Genomic DNA, 15,723 nt, shown 5'->3' on the forward strand with positions numbered 1-15,723 from the left:
TTAAAGATTTATATTTTCTATTAATATGTTGGATTCATGTTAATGTGTATTTTCAGACTTTTGACCACTTAAACTCAATACTTTGGCTCAGTACATGACAGGATCCCTGGCTAATAAGCCTTATATGCCTTAATTATAATTTCACTCTATAACTACGATAAAAAAAAACACCTTCAATATTTTCTTTATTTTATAAATAGTTCATCTTTTACTCAAGGGGGACAACGCCCGTCGCACGTTGATGATGTCATTTGTCCATGTGGTCCAACAATAAACAATGGTACTCAACCTAAACATAACTAAAAAACAACGTAATACTTCCCAAGGTTAATATGAGAATCAAAACAATATTTTAAATTAATTATTTGCACATTCCATACATTCCACAGGGCTGGACCACACATGGGCAATGACATCATCGACACGCGACGGCCGTTGTCCGCCTTGAGTAAAAGATAAACTAGTTTCTTTATTTATAAAATAAAGAAACTATTTAAAATGTTTTTATTTTTTAGTTATGGAGGGCAATTATACATTATTAGCCATAGATCCTATTAAGTCGGTTCTTATTTCCCTCTACACCAAACCTCTTTGCTGACAATAGCAGATCTACAAGCTCTGTGTAGAAAAGACCCTTTTCACACAAACATTTGGCGGCGCCCACCTGTACTAACTCTGAGGACCCCCTAGGGGTCCCGGACCCCCTGTTGAAGACCCCTGATCCACTCCAATATTTACATTATGCCTTCCTCCACCCTGTGGTGTCCCCCAGGGCTCTCTGTTAGAACCCCTTCCCTTTTCCCTCTACACCAAATGCTTTCGCTGAAAGACGCGTGCAGCGTTGTGTTTCATCGCACGCACGCACGCACGCACGCACGCACGCACGCACGCACGCACGCACGCACGCACGCACGCACGCACGCACGCACGCACGCACGCACGCACGCACACACACACACACACACACACACACACACACACACACACACACACACACACACACACACACACTGTGACCCAGTCACCAGCCTGCTGTCCTCTAGCTGAACTCACTCTCACACACACACACACACACACACACACACACACACACACACACACACACACACACACACACACACACACACACACACTTGGTACACACACTATGGCATTCAGGACACCCCCGGTGGGATGGCCTGTCATCGTCACGGTAACACCTAGAGTTCATAGTAAGGACATGGAACACACACGCGCGCAAACACACACACACACACACACACACACACACACACACACACACACACACACACACACACACACACACACACACACACACACACACACACACACACACACACACACACACACCACCTAGCATTGCTGTTCCGGCCATTCACTTGCAGCTGAACATTTGGGTCAGATCTACAAGCTCCCAAAGCGTTGCAACGCAAGGAACTGTGAGCTTGTAGATCTGCTATAGAGAAGTCCTGACGTCACCGGTTCATCCTCTGGGTCACTGAAGTCATTTTTCTATGGAGAATCACAGTCGTCTTAGAATCGTCTCTCATAAGAATTGTCCGGGCACCTATAGGCTCATAAGCAGCCTGACAGCACACCGCGGGTCCGACGGTCTTTGCTGCATGTCTCTCCCCTGTTTCCTGTCTCTACTATGAAACTCATTTATAAAATAAAGGCAGAAAAAGCCATAAAAAAAAAAAAGGCCATAAAAAAAAAACTGTCCCGGCGCTATTGTCAGAGAGGTATCTGTATCGTTTATATAATATATAGATTTAGGGGTGTTTTTGTGACGATATGTATCGTTTTGGCGTTTTTGAAAAATAAATAAATACATATATTTTTTAAGATCCTTTTTTTCCCCGCAATAATAATAATGCAAAAACAGAAGTATTTGTTTGCATTTGCTTCCCCCCCCCCCCCCCCCCCATATATTTTTATAATAAAAAAGTGCCATATGTCGTATCGTGAGCCCAATATCGTGTATCGAATCGTGAAATGAGTGTATTGGCACACCCCTAATAGATATTATAGATATTATATCTATGAGAGAGAGAGAGAGAGGAGGCTCTGTATCGTTTATCCATAGTCAGTCAGTCATATTTGATATTTTCTTGCCAAAATGTGATTAATTCGGTGGCGGTAATGTCAGCGTTTTCTCACCGTCATTTGCTGCTTCATATCCATAAGAGTCAAATCGCTGGGATCATCTGTTTATTTCATCAACACAGTTCTTATATGACGCCATATTAAACACGTCTATGGAATTGAAAATGGGGGGAAAATAAACCATGACCCAGGTAGGATGTGTAAATCATGTCAGACTTCGGTGCTCTATTGTCACTGAGCAGATTCGGTGTACGGGGAAAAGGAGGGCTCTCCGTCTCTCTCTCAATCAGTTGTGTTTGCGGTGGGGGGAGGGGTACTTGCGGTGGGGGGAAGGGTCCTGGCGGCGGGGGGAGGGGTAATGGCGGTGGGGGGAGGGGTACTGGTGCCAGAGGGCGGTGGGCAGGTTCTGACAGCCCTGGTACTCTCTCCTCATCTCGCCGTCCGTCAGAGGGGGCGTGGCATTACAGGGCGCGCCCGCCAGCGTCACGTTCAGTAGGCCCGCCCACGGCTCCAGGAGGCGGGACATCCCCGGGCTCTGGATGGTAATTGGAGGAAATGGAGAGGGGGGAGGAGAAAGTAGGTGGGAAAAGTTTGTTGTGAACAACATGAAGGAAGCACAGACTTCATTCATTCACTAATGTGATATGCTCTGCTAAATACTGATGCTTGTAGATCTAATGCTACGTGTAATGCTTGTAGATCTGATATATTTGCTTAACTTGGGAACTATGCAGATTGGGAATGCATTCCCACCCGGTTACCTCAATGCCTGTTGTACCCATCTGTCTGTGTCCCTTTAGTGCCCATATATGGAGATCTACAGTATATGTCTGTATGTTGTCTGTGAACCTGTCTTGTCCTAGCATCATGAACAGGGGTTAGGTGAGTGCTAGGTGTGAGGTCTGGTATCACCCTAGCATCATGAGCAGGGGTTAGCTGAGTGCTAGGTGTGAGGTCTGGTATCACCCTAGCATCATGAGCAGGGGTTAGCTGAGTGCTAGGTGTGAGGTCTAGTATCACCCTTGCATCATGAGCAGGGGTTAGGTGAGTGCTAGGTGTGATTTCTAGTAGTCTGACTAGGTAGTTTTCAGAGGTCTTTACCTTCCCCAGGTGGTCCAGGAGGCAGGTGCCAGGCCTGATGGAGTCCCAGCTGCCCTCCTCCCAGGCTGGGTTCAGCTGGTGGTTCAGCTGGTTCGATTGATTGAATAATTTGTCAGACAGAGATGTAAACAGTCATACATGTATTTTGTAATGGATGGTGTCAGGGCATTCCACACTTTGGTGTCGGTGCAGTAGAAAGATGATTTACCCATGTCTGCTCTATAGGTGGCTGGTGGTGCTGGTGGTGCTGGTGGTGCTGGTTGTGCTGGGCACTAGGACGGTCCTCCCGGTGGATCAGAACCACGTTGGGGTGTTTCTGGGAGCCTCGCAGCCTCTTGTCCAGAACGGAGCTGTAGCTCTGATCTACAAACAGCAGGACCCTGGAAGCCCGGCAGCCTGCCAGGTCCAACAACAACTCACTGACCGAGTAGCGCTCCTTGAGGTCGGCCTGCAGGAGGAGCCAGAGAGCAGGGTTGGTATTACATTAGTTTGGGTGCATTTTTCAGTTTTTTTATTTTTTTTTACTTCTTTGTCTTTAGCACCAAACGACACCACACCACACCGCATCAAAATATCTGCCGTTTCCATTACACTAAAATACCCCCTTGCAGTACCCCCCTCCCCCTCCCGGAGGAAATCGACGCCGCCTTTCTTCAACATTCAGTCTCTCTCTGTAAGCGCTAAGGCAGACGCTAATGCTAATACATTTTTATAGAAGTGGTGGACGACGTTTACACGCCACACAGGTCTTCACAACAAAAGCAACGATTAACGTCGGGGTGAACATGGCCAAATAACTTCATAGATTAACGTCGGGGTGAACACGCACACACACACGCACACGCCCACACCCACACCCACACCCACACCCACACCCACACACACTTACTATCCCGTTGAGGTTGTGGTCCCACAGCAGCATGGTTCCGTCGCAGCGCGTGGGAGAGTTGAGGTAGAGCACCAGGGAGTCGGCACAGTGCTGCTTGTGACACACGTACGAGATGTGATTACGGACCGCAGCTTTATCCACGGCCGGGTACAGGCCTTCAACCTCTGACACACAAACACGCATGCGCACACACACACACACACGCACGCACGCACGCACTCACTCGTAACACACACACACACACACACACACACACACACACACACACACACACACACACACACACACACACACACACACACACACACACAGGTTTGTATTACTGTACATTTTTGGATGTTGTGAACACTATTTTTTATACATTTTTATAACCATAAGCCGAAAAAGCCAAAGCATATCAGATGTACAAGCTCACAATGTGTGACCTCTAAATGTCTTTGGTGCTCAAATCAAGAAACATGCGGCAGTAGAGTGTTCGTTCAGGGTGCTTGATGCGCTGGTGAGCAACTTTCATTGAAATGAATAGCTGGGGGCGGGTCTGCCCGCTCTCTAGATATATTACTTAACTCTACAGGAAAAGACAGTGTGGAGAGGTCATATGTCATGTCTGTACCTGGAATGTGTCCGTTGTTTCCAGCGAAGAAGGTCTTGATGTGTTCTGCATGCAGGCCGTTGGCCCTCAGCATCCTGTAGAAGCTCAGCAGCTTGTGAACGTGACTCTGAAAGGTCATCTGCTGCTGCCAGCCCCCTGCATCCGCGCGCGCGCACACACACACACACACACACACACACACACACACACACACACACACACACACACACACACACGCCGTGCGCGTGCGCGTATGATGCCACTTTAATGACCAAACATACTTTAATGACCAAACATACTTTAATGACCAAACATACTTCAATTACCAAACACACTTCAATTACCAAACATACATTAATTACCAAATATACTTCAATTACCAAACATAATTCAATTACCAAACATACTTTAATTACCAAATATACTTCAATTACAAACATACTTTAATTACGAAATATACTTCAATTACCAAATACACTTCAATTACCAAACATACTTTAAATACCAAACATACTTTAATTACCAAACATAGGCTACTTCAATTACCAAATACACTTCAATTACCAAACATACTTCAATTACCAAACATACATCTAAATGTCTAATCCTAACCCCTAAACCTGACCTCTAACCGCTCTATTCTGAGGCACCTCCGCCAGCCGCAACCCTACCCTAAACCTGTTAAATACGGATAATGGAGCTGCACTGCCCCAATATGTTATTCTAGCACCTGCTCTACCCGTCCCCATTATGCCGACTCCGTTATTTGCGCGTGGAGGTGTGCCCGTGGGCGTATTGTTGCTATATCCCCCAAGTTGCCATTCTGCAGACACACATGGGTACGGCTTTGGGGGGGGGATAGTGGATTCTAAAAGCACCCGCCAAGTGCACGCAGACACTGCAATGGCTTTGTGCGTTGGACCAGGAGCCGTGTTGCCAGCCTTGGCTAGAAATAAGCAACCACAGGTCTATGAAAACAAAAAGAAGCGACTATAAGGCCACATGAGCACTTCAAACTAGCTTTCATAGCTCCTAAATATTTCAGCCTGGCTCGACTAATAATTGACAAATTAGAGCCAGACCAGCCCGTCAATCAATTTTCTAAAGAAGGCTTTTTTCTTATTAAATCTTGGTAATTCCTTAACAGGAGTCATTCTACCCTATTCCAACAGTCTACATTTTATTTAAAAAACAGCATGGAGCAAATAGGCTATATAAATATATACACTGGCCCTATAACCATTTAAAAAATTATATTCGGTTATTCTATAAAATATATTTTAAATTGATATATTTTCGTTTTTTCCATATTGCTGTCATGTCTTCAAATCATGCTTTTAACAAGCAAAATAAGCAGTACAAAATATGATTAAGTAAGATAAGTTTGGATTACTTTGTTTGATGGGAAAGAGTTGCATGGAGAAATCACATCCAATGTTACCTCGTACTGCCCGCTGCCTGCTCTTGTCATTTGAAGAAATAATCCAATTTGTCTGAAGATCCATTCTATATGTCATGTTGGTTTAAACTTTAAAGAGTGCTGCACAGTGACAGAAAACAGCTGGCTGATTGATTGATTTGACCTACTTTTGCGCTATGGTGATTATTAGCTGCTTAGCAGCTGTGTAAGAACAGTATTAAATATTTTAAATGGCTTTCATATACTCTTGGTACAGACGGGCCGGGTCAGGTCCCGTTGGGTTTGGGCTAAAATCTTAAGCACTTACATTTTTTATAAGATGATCTATCATCTGTGATTTTCATTTTGGCTGCTGCCGTTAAACCCAGCTGCGGTGAATATTATATTATATATTATATATATTATATTATTATTATATTCCCCACCTAAATCTTTTCAGGCCATCGCCCCCCCCCCCCCAAAATAACCATATTTGAACTGGGGACCCCCCCATTTTGTTTGACTCGGTTCCACAGATAAATATTGTGAAAATAGCAGATCTACAAGCTCGCCAGGCGTTGGGAGCTCCATTGTGGTCTCGACCCACAGGTTGAGAACCACTGCATTAAAAGCTCCAAGAAGTTACATGTCTAGTATGTTGTTGACCACGTAATGTAATGTTTTTGGTTTAGTGTTTCATTCATGCCCTGCTCTATCGCGCCTCATTGTTTATGCTGCCCAAAATAACAGATCTGTAAGCTGTCGACACGACATGACGCAGCGCGTTGATATCTTGTATGTCTGTTATTTTGCGTAGGTAGGCGACGCACATTCGCATTGCAGCAATGTATCTGGGTTTGAGAGGCTATGATTGATGTAAACTTAAAGTGTAGCTCTGTTCGGGATTACTGAACAAAGGTGGATGATGAAAGATAACGGGGACAATATGGATGTAAGTTAACTTTAACTGCGTCACTTCAGAGGAAACTATGGAGCTACTTTACACACCCCTGGAATCCATTAGAATGGTGGAAATAGAACAATAACAGCCAACGTGAGTACATGTTGACCTTTCCTAAAACTGGCCAATTTATTAGAGCCATATGCTACTGTATGTCAGTGTACCACCGCCCAGCCCTGTGGTCGACCATCGGGATGTCCATGGCTGCCTGTAGGAGCGTTGTTGCAACATGATGTAATTAATTATTTGGGAGCAGCCGGTGTGTACCAATAGTATAAATATTTTAAATGGCTTTCATATACTATTCCGGATCAAGTTGCTTATTGTGAACACAATAGGCTACAAATTAATATAAAAATGTATTTGGATAAAATAAAAAGAAGGAAAGCCAGCCCAATGTGGCTTATAATAATCAGACCAGGCAACAGTGCAGACAGGGAGATAGGCTAGAGCACATATTGGATCGGGGATGACGGCTAGCACAGTCTTCTCTTAAAGGCAATGGCTTCTGGCACGGTGATTGGTTTTATCAATGTAACGCCCAAACCACACCTATGCATAATGTAAGGGGTAGCTCAGGTGTTTGGCGGGAGAGGGAGGTGGCAGAGAATACCGAATTTTGCGGGGGAACGCCTCTTGCCTAGTCCTAAATCAGTAATTAGCGGTTTAATCCAATTCGCCATGGAATAGCGCCCTAAATGTCTAATCCTAACCCTAAACCTGACCTCTAAATGTCTAATCCTAACCCTAAACCTGACCTCTAAATGTCTAATCCTAACCCCTAAACCTGACCTCTAAATGTCTAATCCTAACCCCTAAACCTGACCTCTAAATGTCTAATCCTAACCCTAAACCTGACCTCTAAACGTGTACACACACACACACACACACACACACACACACACACACACACACACACACACACACACACACACACACACACACACACACACACACACACACACACACACACACACACACACACACACACACACACACACACACACACACACACACACACACACACACACACACCTGCCAGTAACACTGCGTGGTCACATGTCTGGTACAGTCGGCAGCACGGGGGCGTGGCCAGAGGCTGCGTCATGTGACATCGCCGTGTGTTCTTGCTGAGCTCACAGCTGGAACCCTGATGCATGCTGGGAGGACCCATGGAGGGGAGGGGCCGCGGGCAGCGAGAGAACTCTGGGTGGTCTGGATGAGAGAGAGAGAGAGAGAGAGAGAGAGAGAGAGAGAGAGAGAGAGAGAGAGAGAGAGAGAGAGAGAGAGAGAGGAAGGAGGCTCTGTATCGTTTACCATATAGTCAGTCATATTTGATATTTTCTTGCCAAAATGTGATTAATTCGGTGGCGGTAATGTCAGCGTTTTCTCACCGAGTGTCAGTCAGTCAGTCAGTCAGTTAGTCAGTTGTAAAGATGTATATCAAGAAATGTGCACAAAGTTTTTCTTTGTAGGCCTTTGTACTAACCCTAACCCTTGCGGATAACTTTTAATCCAAAGTCAAAGTTGGGGGTAACAGTGTTAAAATTAAAGCCGTTACTGCAATCGAATACCTTTTTGCTGTTACGTTGTTACATCTAAGACCTATTTGTTGCCATAAAGGATCCTGATCAATGAACAAGCTTGTCTCTGTCAACGGTGCAACGGAGACTTGCACGGATGTTACACAGAAATCGGTGACCGGGCGTAATCATTCTAGTCAACGGGTCGCCCTAGTGTAGAATGATATTCCACTTCTATATATATATTTATAAATGTTTCTCACCCACATTATATATTATATATTTATAAACACATTATATATTTATAAATGTTTCTCACCCACACATCTCAGCCTCTGGGTTCGGTTCTGGTCGGCCACGCCCACAACCAGCGGCAGGAAGTGAGCCTCACACAGGCCCCGTGTGGCTCCGCCCCCCAGCCCACCGCCACGCATCGCCATGGTGACCAGACGCCCCGCCCCTCCCCCCAGCCGGCCGTTACCCAGAATCCTCTCTTGCCCCGCCCCCAGGGAACAGCGCTTCAGTTGGTTCTGACAGCGACCTTTCACAGCCAAGGTCACACACTCCTCACCTGAGAGAGAGAGAGAGAGAGAGAGAGAGCGAGAGAGAGAGAGAGAGAGAGAGAGAGAGAGAGATTAAAAGGGCTACGGCACTTTGTTAGAGGTTTGGGTTTTGTAGTTGCGCCGTGATGTAATTCCAAAGGCGGGCGAGAAATCTAATATAATTCCTCATTGATTATGAAGTGATCATTGAAAATATGCTCCTCACTGACGTACATGGTACGGTGAAGAGGCTCAGGAGGAGCAGCTCTTTTAGCCTGTGAACGAACGAAAAATTATAGAACATCACCAAACTCTCTAACATCATAACAATGTAACTTCCTGTTTATTGGACAATTTGAAGATCAGGATCCGGATCTGCGGATCCAGTCCGGGGATTCTTCATAATAACAAATATCAAAGTCAACAGGAAGTTCACATTTTATTACAAAAAAAAGAAACAGTACTGGGTTTTGTGATGTTCTACGCTGTCCCAATCAGCTTTGTTCGCGTTGGTCTACGGGATACCTTGGTAGTTCCATCATGGTGAGGTAACCACACAACCCAAACCTACATCAACGTGCCCTTTTAACCCATTAAGACATGGAACGCATCTGTGTCATTTTTAGATTTCTTTGGCTATTAAAAAATAGCAGATCTACAAGCTCATAGCGCCGCGCTACAAGCTTAGATCTGCCATTTTTGAAGAATCTTGACAATGTGTGCAAATCTTTGAATACATATTTTTAAAGCGAACATTTGTAACTCAATTTTTTTGCTTCATGGGGGGTCCCTGGAAATATAATAATATTTAAAAAGATAATATTTGAAATGGGGGTCCAAGGCCAAATACATATCATTTTGGGGGTCCTTGAAATGAAAAAGTTTGAGCACCACTGATATAGCAACATGCGTCTTTTTTTTTTACTGTCAACTGACATTTTGTAGAATCGGCCTCAGGTCTGAATGTGTTAAGTGTTAAAGGGTTATAATGCCTCCTGTTCTCAGTGGTGGAAAAAGTACTCAAATGTTTTACGTAAGTAAAAGTATCAATACTGCAATGTAGAAGTACTACATTGCAGTACCCATAAGTCCGGAATTAAAAATGTACTTGAGTAAAAGTACAAAAGTATTGTATGCAAGCATACAGGCTCACAAGTATCTACAAGCTCACAACGTGTCGCATCGCTTGTAGATCGGCTATTTTCAAATAGCCTAGGTATAGAATAGGGTTAAAGTGGTTAATGTATGTTTTATAATGTAATCATTTATATCTGTAGTGTTATATAAGTAACAGTAACTAAGTTTTCAAATAATTGTAGTGGAGCAAAAGTACAACATTTGCCTCTGAGATGTAGTGGAGTAGAAGTAAAAGTATAGACAATTGGAAATACACCAGTAAAGTAAAAGTACCACAAAATTGTACTTAAGTACAGTACTTGAGTAAATGTACTTAGTTACTTTACACCACTGCCTGTTCTTACCTAAATAAATCCCGTCCATGTGGGAGCATCTCTTCTTGGTGACATTGTTGTCCACATAGAACACCAGCAGCGGGTGCCCAAAGTTGTGCCCGGGGCTTGGGTCCAGGACCAGCACGGCGTCGTGGGCCCCGCCGGCGCCTCGGGGCAGCGAGGCCCCGCCGGCGCCCCACCGGTGCCCCGCCGGCGCCGCCCCACCCCCCATCCCAGTGACGGACGGGTAGGAGTCCGGCAGGATGGCCACCACTTTGACCGAGTCGACTAAAATGAATGAAACAACCCTTTAGATTGGAACCTACCAGAGACAAAACATGCAAGGCTTCATGGGGTGTAATCGGTCATTTTTTCTCCTTTAAATCAGACTCCACCCGAATGCCTAAATTGCGGGTGTTGCTTGTAGGAACAGAACCCGTCTCCAAGCTGATTTAAAGATAATCTATTTGAATAGAGCCTTATATAGAGTGTACGTTTATAATAAATATATTCTATCTATTTACATGGAGCCTTATATAGAGTGTAAGTTTATAATAAATATATTCTATCTATTTACATGGAGCCTTATATAGAGTGTAAGTTTATAATAAATATATTCTATCTATTTACATGGAGCCTTATATAGAGTGTAAGTTTATAATAAATATATTCTATCTATTTACATGGAGCCTTATATAGAGTGTAAGTTTATAATAAATATATTCTATATATTTACATTGAGCCTTATATAGAGTGTAAGTTTATAATAAATATATTCTATCTATTTACATGGAGCCTTATATAGAGTGTAAGTTTATAATAAATATATTCTATATATTTACATGGAGCCTTATAGAGTGTAAGTTTATAATAAATATATTCTATATATTTACATGGAGCCTTATAGAGTGTAAGTTTAAAATAAATATATTCTATATATTTACATGGAGCCTTATAGAGTGTAAGTTTATAATAAATATATTCTATATATTTACATGGAGTGATGGAGCCTTATATAGAGTGTAAGTGTCTAAGTACCGGGGTCAGAGATGTAGACCGCCACCCCGGACATGTGCAGGTGGGCCAGACGCCTGCAGTCGCCCTCCGACAGGGAGGACACCCGACGGCACAGGGTCAGCTTCAGGTACTGGAAGCCCGTCTGGACCCACCTCTCCACCCGAGCCTGAGGACCACCAGCTCGACCACCACCAACACCAGCTCCACCAGCACCACCACCACCACCACCACCACCACCACCAGCACCAGCACCACCTACTGCTGGGCAATGAACCGAAAATACATCAATATGTGTTAGGTCAGTTGATTAACAGAGAAAGTGTTTTTTATTGACTAGCTATAAAGGCCTAAACTATATTTTTATGACACCTTGTGAGCTTCCAGATCTTTTTTTAAGGTAACATGAAGAGTGGGCACTAAGGAAGTAACAGTTGGTCCAAAATGTAACCCCCCCCCCCCCACTACCCATAGGCCCCCCCCACTACTCATAAGCCTCCCCCCATAAGTCCCCCCACTACCCATAAGTCCCCCCCCCCACTACCCATAGGCCCCCCCACTCGCCCATAAGCCCCCCCCACTACCCATAAGTCGCGTCGCGACGCATTGTGATATTTCCAAATGGCCGAAATGTATGTAGGGCTGAAGTGGTTACTGTATGTTTTGTAATAATAATCAAAATCTATAAAGTAACTAATAACTAAATGTAGTGCCCCGGAAAAGACCCAATACGGCTCAGCTCTATTGACACAGTAGGTTGTGCGTCGGTTTGCGGAGTAGCCTATAGGAGACTGGGGTTTGATCACTCACTGCATAACGTCTTCAAACAATTGTATAGTGGAGCAAAAAGTGCAATATTTGCCTCTGAGATGTAGTGGAGTAGAAATAAAAGTACTGAACATTGAGATGTAGTGGAGTAGAAGTAAAAGTACTGAACATTAAGATGTAGTAGGAGTAGAAGTATAAGTAGGGGAGGGTGGGGTCCAACGGCGCACTCTTTTCTATTTCCCCCCCTGCACAGAGATTAATTAATGTCATGTAACCATACTTTTTTGTGAACAAGAGACACTTGTCCTCTCCCATTACCCGCAGTCCGTTTTAATTTTAGTGAAACGAGTCGAACGCAATCGTTAAGTAAAGTGCCCTAGCGCGTCTGATATATGGTCTAGAGGGGCGGATTCAAAATCATCCGTGGGCATCCATTGGTTCACTGATCTGTGCGCCCGCCCCGGCCTCGCCCCGCACCCCTCCTCCTCCCCCAATGTGCAGCATTGAGAGCCCTGACGTCACAACATTTGTAGCGACGCCCACTGCACTCTGGTTGGTTGGGGAAATGAAAGGTTGACTCCCACTTCCTATGCCAGGAATGTGAACAGCTTGGTCCAGGCTCCTATTGGCTCTTATTTTCGGTTAAAACGCGACGGAAAATAAAAACCAGGAGATCGAGGCTATCAAATTATTGGCTCAGGAATGCGACAAAACAAAAGAAATCTCCATGAATTCAAGGCTTCATGGCGTGTATAATTGATTAAAACATAAGTTATTTGGGTGAACTACTCCTTTAAGTACAGATACTTAGTTAGTTACTTTACACCACTGACCAGGAGGAGGACCATCCGTCTTGCTCCCACCGCTGAGTGGACCATCGGTCTTGGTCCCACCGCTGAGTGGACCATCGGTCTTGCTCCCACCGCTGAGTGGACCATCGGTCTTGGTCCCACGGCCGCAGGGACAGAGGAGCAGATGGATCCACATCAGGAGACACGTGACGCGGCTGACAGACGCTGAACGGAGATGCATCGTAGCTCCAGAAGCTAACCGGAGCGGTCCGTACCACAACCCTAGACGGACCCTTTTTTTTTGGGGGGGGGGGCGCAGGGGAGGGGACGCTCGGTACAAGTGTTCCACTTGGTGAGAACAGTCGGTACCATTCAATTATTTTAGGGTTAGGGGAGAATTCATTAGTTTAGGGCTAGGGGAGATTATTAAAGAACATAATGTGCTTTATCGCCGCAGAATTTTAACACAACAATTTAGAGTAAATTGGCACAGGATTAAACTATTGAATACATGGTCGGAAATTGTGTTTAAGTGTAAACTATATGGTAAGAAAGTATAAGATAAGAAAGTATATGGTAAGAAAGTATATGGTAAGAAAGTATAAGATAAGAAAGTATATGGTAAGACGAGTAAATCTTGTTCCAAGGTCGCCAGACTTATGGGTCCGTCTAGGTTGATGCACATCCAGATATACAGTGTATAGGCTACTGTATATAGTCCACATATGTAGCTTATATACAGTGTGTATATATGTTTTTTAATTGTGTCTGTTCTTCTCCCGGCTCTGTGCAGTTGTCATAGTTCCGAAAGAAAGAAAGAAAGAAAGAAAGAAAGAAAACTTGACAACAAAAAAGATTCCAATGTAAAAATAAATGACACGTCAAAAAGGAGAGGAAAAAAATAAATGTTGACAATGTAAGGGCTGGGAGATGAAGACTTAAGAAAGAAGTGAAAAGTTGTCGGTGCGACGGTCACAGCTTAAATATTCAATACATCTCATAATAAATCACTCCAAACAGAACGTGTTGCAGGTCAGATGATAACATTACAGTATGTTTACTGTTACAATTTAAGCATTTAGCAGACACTCTTAATTCAGAGCGATTTACAGTAAGCAAGGTAAACACGAGGTAATACATCCAAATGTATTTAAATAGTAATCTAGGATCATAGTTGAAACTATACACACTATAGGATGCCAGGTCAACAAATGAACCTGCCATCTGTCTACATAACATGCTATCTAAGTGACATTTTAGCCTTTGCATAATTCTGCAAGGTCGTCATGGCTACGACAAGTTCTACGACAAGTGCTACGGGCTGAGGTGGAGTCTGAAGAGGGAGTTTGTTCCACAGTTTGGGAGCGAGAAGGGAGAATAGTCTGGGACGTGTGGAGTGTTATCCAGGGTGTTTTAGGGATTAGCACTTATCCAACTGTCTATGAAATCTATGAAAAGTTTTTAATTTTCAACAGCTTTATACAATATGTAATGGCCGTCCCTGTTTCATCTGTCCTCTCAGCTAAGGGGCTCGCCTGAAGAACGTTGAAGACCCCTGCTTTAGATAGACCCTCCAGAAAAATGCGATTATGCGATCGCATTGTTTATTGCATAATCAGCCAAATGGAATAGATTATGCGGGGCAATTCTTTTTCCAAAAGGGGTGCATAATCGCATATTTCCACACAAACCTTTAGCATATTTTGCAACTTTTCGCATATGTTTAACAGCATACAATCATATAAGAACCCAGCATATTTCATCGCATAATCAAGGATTTTTGCCCACGTTTTTCTGGTGGGTCTATAGAGAGTTCAGTAACAGTGTTAAATAGCTCTATATTGTGATAGTAATCATTGCTATAGAGTGTTTGTTCAGTAACAGTGTTAAATACATCTATATTGTGATAGTAATCATTACTATAGTATTTGTTCAGTAACAGTGTTAAATAGCTCTATATTGTGATAGTAATCATTGCTATAGTATTTGTTCAGTAAGAGTGTTAAATAGCTCTATATTGTGATAGTAATCATTGCTATAGTATTTGTTCAGTAAGAGTGTTAAATAGCTCTATATTGTGATAGTAATCATTACTATAGTATTTGTTAAGTAACAGTGTTAAATAGCTCTATAGTGTGACAGTAATCATTACTATAGTGTTTGTTCAGTAAGAGTGTTAAATAGCTCTATATTGTGATAGTAATCATTACTATAGTATTTGTTAAGTAACAGTGTTAAATAGCTCTATAGTGTGACAGTAATCATTACTATAGAGTGTTTGTTCAGCAACAGTGTTAAATAGATCTATATTGTGATAGTAATCATTACTATAGTGTTTGTTCAGTAACATTGTTAAATAGATCTACATTGTGATAGTAATCATTATTATAGAGTGTTTGTTCAGTAACAGTGTTAAATAGCTCTATATTGTGATAGTAATCATTTCTATATGTGTTTTACCTTTAACAGCCCGTCTCGTTGTGTCCTGGCGTGCGTTCTGTTCCGTTATTCTGCACTGTATGGAGTCAACTCTCTCTCTCCCTTCTTCTATGTATCTCTCTCTTTGTCTTTCTCTGATTCTCTCTC

Source organism: Gymnoscopelus microlampas, assembly GCF_963454915.1.
Source record: "Gymnoscopelus microlampas genome assembly, chromosome: 17".
In the NCBI taxonomy this organism is placed as follows: Eukaryota; Metazoa; Chordata; class Actinopteri; order Myctophiformes; family Myctophidae; genus Gymnoscopelus; species Gymnoscopelus microlampas.